This window comes from Zalophus californianus, chromosome 2 (assembly GCF_009762305.2).
Source record: "Zalophus californianus isolate mZalCal1 chromosome 2, mZalCal1.pri.v2, whole genome shotgun sequence".
NCBI lineage: Eukaryota > Metazoa > Chordata > Mammalia > Carnivora > Otariidae > Zalophus > Zalophus californianus.
In genome coordinates this window covers 122,915,060-122,923,257 of record NC_045596.1, presented here as the reverse complement: position 1 = coordinate 122,923,257, position 8,198 = coordinate 122,915,060, and the positions used below count along the sequence as shown (strand labels likewise).

The window sequence follows — 8,198 nt, the reverse complement described above, 5'->3', positions numbered from 1 at the left end:
ATTAGGTGACCTCTTGAGGCTTCTTTCACTTAGCATAATGTTTGCAGGATTCATCCATGTTGTATCTGAATATGTACTTCATTCCTTTTTATGGCTAAATAACATTTCATTGTATGGACTAAGGTAGGTTTTACATCTGCTCTTTTGCTGTTTTCTACATGTCCTATGCCTTTTTTTATTCCTTTATTTCTGCATTACTGCTTCTTGGTTAAATAGGTATTTTCTAGTGTGCCATTTTAATTCTCTTGTCTTTTATTTTACTATTTTTTGAGTTAGTTCCTTACATATTGCCCTGAGAATTACAATTAACATATTCACTTATAATGATCTAGTTTGGGTCAATACCAACTTAATTACAATAGCATGTTACAATTTTGTTCCCATATAATTCTCATCCCTCCCTTCATTTGTACTGTTATCATCCAGATTACATCTTTATACACTTTGTGCCCTTTAACACAGATTTATAATTGTTGCTTTATGCAGTTATCTTTTAAATTATATATTGGAAAAAACGTTAAAAACAACAAAAAATTATACTGCCTTTTATATTTATCCATGCAATTACATTTTCTAATGCTCGTTCTTTCTTCATGTGGATTTGAGTTACTTTCTAATTGCTTTTCATTTCAGCCTGGAAGACTCTCAGTAGTATTTCTTGTAGGACAGGTTTGCAAGTAATGAATTCTTTTAACTTTTGTTCACCTGGAAATATTATAATATTTTCTTTAGTTTTGAAGGATAGTTTTGCCAGGTATAGAAATCTTGGTGGACATTCTTTCTTTAGCACTTTTAATCTGTCATTCCCACTGCCTTCTGGTCTTTATGGTTTCTGATGAGAAATTGGCTTTTAATCTTACTGGGATTTCTTGTATGCGATCTTTGCTCTTGCTGTTTTCAAGATTTTCTCTTTCTTTATCTTTGTCTTTCAACAGTTTGGTTGTGATATGTGTAGGTATGGCTCTCTTTGAGTTTATCTTGCTTGGATTTCACTGAGCTTCATGTAAGTGTAGATTAATTTTTTCCCAACATATTTAGAAGATTTTTCATCATGATTTTTTCAAATAATCTTTCCCCTTTCTTTTTCTTCTTTCCTTCTTGTCCTCCTAATATGTATATGTTGGTACACTTGATTTTGTCTGCTAGGTCTTTGGGGTTCTATTCATTTTTCCTCATTCCTTTTCTTCCTGTTCCTCATACTGAATAATCTCAATCAGCTATCTTCAGGTTTGTTGATTCTTTCTTTCTCCTTGGTCAGATTTACAACTGAGTCCCATTAGTAAATATTTCATTTCAGTTACTGTAGTCTTACCAGAATTTCTGTGTGTGTATTTTTAAAGTAATTTCTATCTTTTTACATTTTATTATTTGGTGACTTACCTTTTTTTTTTTTTTTAGAAGCACACTGCAATAGTTAATTTTATTTGTTCAAGGGCTCATATTGCAAGCATTAAACCAAGCATGGGCTTTGATTTTGTGAGCCCAGATTCACATATTTAGGAAGATAAAAGCAAACTGTGATCCATGTATATGGATGAAAAACTAAAGGCTCACAGTTAATCACATTGTAGTTTTAAATTTCTACAGCCTAGAAGCCAGAAGTCACAGATCTTTTAGGTCTTTCTGGATGTCCCACAAGGTATCTGCACTTTTCTTGAGCTGGGCAACCTCATCATCGTTCAGCTTCTGGTTGATCACACTGGTTAAGCCCTGAGTGTTCAGGATACATGGAAGGCTCGGGAAGACTTCGTTCTCAATGCCATACATCCCCTTCACCATTGTTGACACTGGATGAATCCTGGATAGATTTTTCAACATGGATTCAGTAAGATTAAGACCAGCCACACTTAATCCAATAGCCCAGTTGGTATATCCTTTTAGCTTGATGACTTCGTAGGCACTTTCCACCACCATCTTACGCACTTCCTTCCAATTTTAAGTGTCGTTGTCTGTTCCCATTTCTGGATTCAGTTCCTGAAGAGAAACGCCTGCCACATTCACTCCACTCCACACAGCCACACTTGAATCGCCATGTTCTCCAAAAATCCATCCATGGCAGCTGCTGGGATGAATGCCAAGTTTTTCAGCCATAAGATAGTGAAATCTAGCAGAATCCAGATTACACCCACTTCCAATTACACAGTGCCTGGGTAGTCCACTTAGTTTCCAGATAACATATGTGAGAATATCCACTGGCTTGGAAACCACAATTATGATACAATTAAGACTGTACTTGACTATCTGCAGAATAATGAATTTGAAGACATTAACATTCCTCTGCACCAGATTGAGCTGGCTCTCTCCTTCCTGCTGGCAGACTCCCACAGTCACCATCACAATCTTAGAATTGGCAGTCACAGAGTAATCTTTATCTGCCACAATTTTAGGTGTCTGAAGAAATAAGCTCCCATGTTGCAGATCCATCATTTCTCCTTTGAGTTTATCTTCTAAAACATCCACAAGGGCAAGTTCATCAGCCAGAGACTTTCCCAGAATGCTGATGGCACACGCCATACCAACTTGTCCAACACCCACGGCAGTGATCTTATTGTTTGGGATGGTTGCCTCTTCTTTGGCAACTGGTGCATTCAGTTTTTCCTTAAGAGTTGCCATTGTGCCCAGAGAGAACCCGCTGGGAGAGTCGCACAAAGAAGATGATGTTAGCTGCGTCGGTGACTTACCATTCTTATACTTTGTTCTTTAGGCAGTTTTCTTTACTTGTTTGAACATAATTAGAATAACTTCTTCAAAGTCTTTGTCTAGTAAGTCCACTGTCTGGTCTTCTTTGGGGCAATTTTTTTGTTGATTGTTTCTTTTCTTGTGGATAGACCCTGTTTTCTTGTTTCTTTTCACATGTAGTAATTTTGTTTTGAGAACTGGACATTTTTTTTAAAGATTTTATTTTTAAGTAATCTCTACATTGAATGTGGGGCTTGAACTCACATCCCTGAGCTCAAGAGTTGCATGCTCTACTGATGGAGCCAGCCAGGCACTGAAAACTGGACATTTTAAATAATATAATGTGGCAACTCTAGAAATCAGATTCTCCTCCCTCCTCATGGTTCTTTGTTTTCTTAGTGTCTTTTCTGAACTAATTCTATGAAATCTGTATTTTTTTGTTGTGTATGGTCACTAAAGTCTGTGTTTGGTTACCTTAGTATTCAGCTAATGTTTGAACAGAAATTTTCTTAAACACCTAGATTCAGTGTTTCTCTGCCTTGCTAAAGGGTGCTCTGTGTGTGTTGGGGAAAACCTTCAAGACTCAGTTATGCAGTTAATAACTTTGCCTTCTTAATTTTGCAGAGTCTCAAAGTCAGCCTTCAGTGAGAATTTAGGGCCTTTTCAGATTTTTCCTGAGCATGTGTACAGCCCTGGACATCTACATAGTCCTATGCATCATGTGAGCTTCTAGATTTCCAGAAATATGTTGGAAGATTTTCAATGCCCCTGTGGGCATCTTGTTCCCTAGCCTTTCATTTTGTTTATTCAAACTGTTATCCACTCCCTCAGAGAGCCATGAAGTTAATTAATTGCCTTTAATTGTTTTTGACAAGTGCTCCTGGGGAAATAGTTTTTGCACTGAGTGAGCTCTAAGTCAGGGAAAAAAACACAATCTTGAGTGTGGATTTTTGATGGAACTATAAGACAGGGCAAATAATGACAGTGCTCTGGAAATGAGGCTTTAAAAGGAGTTGCTCTCTCATTTTCCCCCTCTGGTGGCTATCAGGCTATTGGTTTATAGTGTGATTGCAGGCTGTTGGTTTTCACCATGATTGTAGGCTTTGGTTTTTAAAGTTGTCTCAGAGCTATAGAGTGGAGGATCAAGATAGGACATGAGAAAATGCTATAAAGCATGCTCTTTTTTTTTTTAACCAAAACTCAGTGTTTTTTTTGGATAAATGCTCCCTGGATTGCTGTAAACCTTTGGTTAATTTCCAGAGTTCTGAAAAAGTTAATTCTGACAATTTTTGCTCTTTTATCATTGCTTTTATGGGGGAGAGAATTTTATGAGGCCCTAATTCTGTTATTTTTGCTGACATCATCCTTCCAAAGATCCTATCATGTAGACTATATAACACGCTCCAGTTAGTGTTCATTTGAAAACCTATGTATAATATATTACAATCCCTATGATTAGATTTTTTTCAGCTGATTCTTTAAGTTAAGGAGTCAGAAAAACACAGTTATTGGGAAACGTGTACTATGTCCATGGTGAGCAATAAAATGTAGAGTACTACTGAGAAAAAATTGAACATTTTTATTCAGTTTTCAAAAATAAAGTGAATGAATGTCTGGACTATTTCATGAGTTCTTATTTCTGAATGTTAAGAAATCATAAAGGTAGTAGAGATATGCATATAACATAAAAGTAGAAACTTTTAGTTTTAAAAGACAAAGACTGCAGAAAAGAAAATTTGTTTTCTCAAAGGCTGATAGAGGCTAAAAATATAAACAAAAATAAAAATTATATTAAAATTTTGCTACCTTTTGTTCTCATCGTTTTAGGAAAACTGAACAGAGCAGTAGCAATGAATTAAAATTTAGTAAATGCTTCATATCTAAAAATAAAAGATGGCAAAATTTAGATTTAGTAGGATTTGACCCAGTTTGATACATTGTTTTATTCAGAGGAAACATATTCAGAGGAACCATGACTTGACCAAGAGTATAATGACATGCTTGTTTCAAATCCTATTTTTCCATTAGGAGGCCAGGATTTTATGGGCTATAAATTGTATAAAAATTAGAAATTACCTTATTGTTAATTGAAAGGAGATATCAAATCCTGGGTCCAGTATTTTAATAATGAGCCAGAACCCTGCCAAGATCTGACTTTCACCAAGAATTGTGGGAAATTGTGACATTCTAAGTCTGACTCTGAGGTCTAAATCTGAGTTGATTTCAGTTGTTGAAAATGAATTTTGGCCTTTTTGTTTAATTTTGACCAGTTGATAATCTGTGTTTTGTATTATTTTATGTATGCATGCATGCATTTTGAAAGAAAAAAATTAGAGAGATTTTTGAGTTTTTATTTTTTGTTATAATTAGACTCCTCAACTTGAGAGTTCTAAGTAGTGTCAGTGTAAAGGATGAAAATATAGTAGGGCACATGCACTTAGTTAAATTATATTATGCTAGGGTGTATATGGTTGAAATTATCCATTAAAAAATAAAACAAAGCAGACCACTCTGTGCATGCTGCCTCCCACTTGGAGAGCAGGGCACTATTCCAGAAAAGTTATACTGGTGGCATGGACAAGGCTTGTGGCAATGGACACATCAAGGGAATGGATGAGAGATATTTAAGAAGGTGAAAAACCAACATTTGTAATCTCTTTTTTCTCCACCTAATATAATTCACTTCACTTAGATTGTAAAATTTTATGGCTTTTAAAACATTCCATTCCATTCCAATAAAATGAACTTTCTTTCATGTAGGTCTTCCTCAGGATCAATGTTGTGCTCTCGTTTTATGTATTTGAAAATACTTGTAAAATACCTTAGGGAAAAAGTCTTAATGTAGAAATCTTCAGACTTAAACTCACACAAAATCGTTTTCATTTGGTGTTTAAAAAAATGGAATTAGTTGGCAAACTTTAAATGTAGGGAGTTGCTTCACTTAAAAATACAGATTTTTAGCTTTCCTTGAAAATGTGTGATCTCTGACCAGATGGGCTCTCTCAGCGAGAAGCAGCCAGTGGGGGCTGCCTAACTGCTTGGAGGCCATGTGCTCTCTTTCTTCCAGTCCTCACCTGGCCAGTTTCACTCATTTTCAGGACACCTTTCTGCTCCACCTAGAGGCACTTAAGTTTGCAACTTCTGCCCACAAGTTAAAAAAACAAAACCAACCAACCAACCAAACCAAGAAACCACGCACTTTAAGTTTTAGGTAGTTTTGAGACTACTACTTGCCAGTTTGGGTCAAGAGTGATCAAAGGGAGCTTTATATTTGTTCTATGTGAGGGTATAAAATGTTAACTTGATGTCTCTGGGCCACTCAAAGTTGGGAAGACCAAGCATGTGACACAGGAGATGGGGAGGAGAAGGAAAGAAGTTGTAATCAGAGTATACACAAGCTTTTGCAGGCATGGGGAATTCAGAACTGACCTTGAATGGCTCCTGAGAGTGGTATTTTAAAAACATCTTGAAGGTTGAGATTATGAGAGGAGGAAACTTGGCAGAAATTATTAGAAGTTTTGGGTCTGCAAAAAAAGAGAGATTAGTAAAGGGAAATTTATGTAACTGAGCGTGTGTGTCTGCGTTAGGGATTTTTTTTTTTTTGATGTAGTGTTCCATGATTCATTGTTTGCATATAACACCCACTGCTCCATGCCCTCTTTAATACCCATCACCAGGCTAACCCATCCCCCCACCCCCCTCCCCTCTAGAACCCTCAGTTTGTTTTTCAGAGTCCATTGTCTCTCATGGTTCGTCTCCCCTTCCGATTCCCCTGCACTTCATTTTTTCCTTCCTGCTATCTTCTTCTTCTTCTTCTTCTTTTTTCTTTTTACATATAATATATTGTTTCAGAGGTACGGGTCTGCAATTCAACAGTCTCACACAATTCACAGTGCTCACCATAGCACATACGCTCCCCAATGTGTATCACCCAGCCACCCCATCCCTCCCACCCCCCACCACTCCAGCAACCCTCAGTTTGTTTCCTGAGATTAAGAATTCCTCATATCAGTGAGGTCATATGATACATGTCTTTCTCTTGATTGACTTATTTTTCTCAGCATAATACACTCTGGTTCCATCCATGTCGTTGCAAATGGCAAGCTTTCATTCCTTTTGATGGCTGCATAATATTCCATTGTGTGTATATATATATATATATATATATATATATATATACACTACATCTTCTTTATCCATTCATCTGCTGATGGACATCTTGGCTCTTTCCATAGTTTGGCTATTGTGGACATTGCTGCTATAAACATCAGAGTGCAGGTACCCCTTCGGATCCCTACATTTATATATTTGGGGTAAATACCTAGTAGTGCAATTGCTGGGTCATAGGGTAGCTCTGTTTTCAACTTTTTGAGGAACCTCCAAACTGTTTTCCAGAGGGGTTGCACCAGCTTGCATTCCCACCAACAGTGTAGGAGGGTTCCCCTTTCTGCGCATCCCCGCCAACATCTGTCGTTTCCTGACTTGTTAATGTTAGCCATTCTGACTGGAGTGAGGTGGTATCCCACTGAGGTTTTGATTTGGATTTCCCTGATGCCGAGCAGTGTTGAGCACCTTTTCCTGTGTCTGTTGGCCATTTGGATGTCTTCTTTGGAAAAATGTCTGTTCAGGTCTTCTGCCCATTTCTTGATTGGATCATTTGTTCTTTGGGTGTTGAGTTTGATAAGTTCTTTATAGATTTTGGATACTAGCCCTTTATCTGATATGTCATTTGCAAATATCTTCTCCCATTCTGTCGGTTGTCTTTTGGTTTTGTGGACTGTTTCTTTTGCTGTGCAAAAGCTTTTTATCCTGATGAAGTCCCAATAGTTCATTTTTGCCCTGGCTTCCCTTGCGTTTGGCGATGTTTCTAGGAAGAAGTTGCTGTGGCTGAGGTCAAAGATGTTGCTGCCTGTGTTCTTTAAGATTTTGATGGACTCCTATTTCACATTGAGGTCTTTCAACCATTTTGAGTCTATTTTTGTGTGTGGTGTAAGAAAATGGTCCAGTTTCATTCTTCTGAATGTGGCTGTCCAATTTTCCCAAAACCATTTGTTGAAGAGACTATCTTTTTTCCACTGGATATTCTTTCCTGCTTTGTCGAAGATTAGTTGACTATAGAGTTGAAGGTCCATTTCTGGGCTCTCTATTCTGTTCCATTGATCTATGTATCTGTTTTTGTGCCAGTACCATGCTGTCTTGATGATGACAGCTTTATAATCCAGTTTGAAGTCTGGAATTGTGATGCCACCAGCTTTTCTTTTCTTTTTCAACATTCCTTTGGCTATTCGGTGTCTTTTCTGGTTCCATACAAATTTTAGGATTATTTGTTCCATTTCTTTGAAAAAAGTGGACGGTATTTTGATGGGGATTGCATTAAATGTGTAGATTGCTCTAGGTAGCATTGACATTTCCACAATATTGGTTCTTCCAATCCATGAGCAAGGAACATTTTTCCATTTCTTTGTATCTTCCTCAGTTTCTTTCATGAGTATTTTATAGTTTTCTCAGTACAGATTCTT

At 37.0% G+C, this 8,198-nt stretch overlaps 1 pseudogene; it reads right to left on the bottom strand.

The window, feature by feature from the left end:
- Nucleotides 1-1,399: 1,399 nt before the first annotated feature.
- On the bottom strand, nucleotides 1,400-2,613 carry LOC113924361 (annotated as a pseudogene).
- Between the last annotated feature and the right edge of the window lie 5,585 nt (nucleotides 2,614-8,198).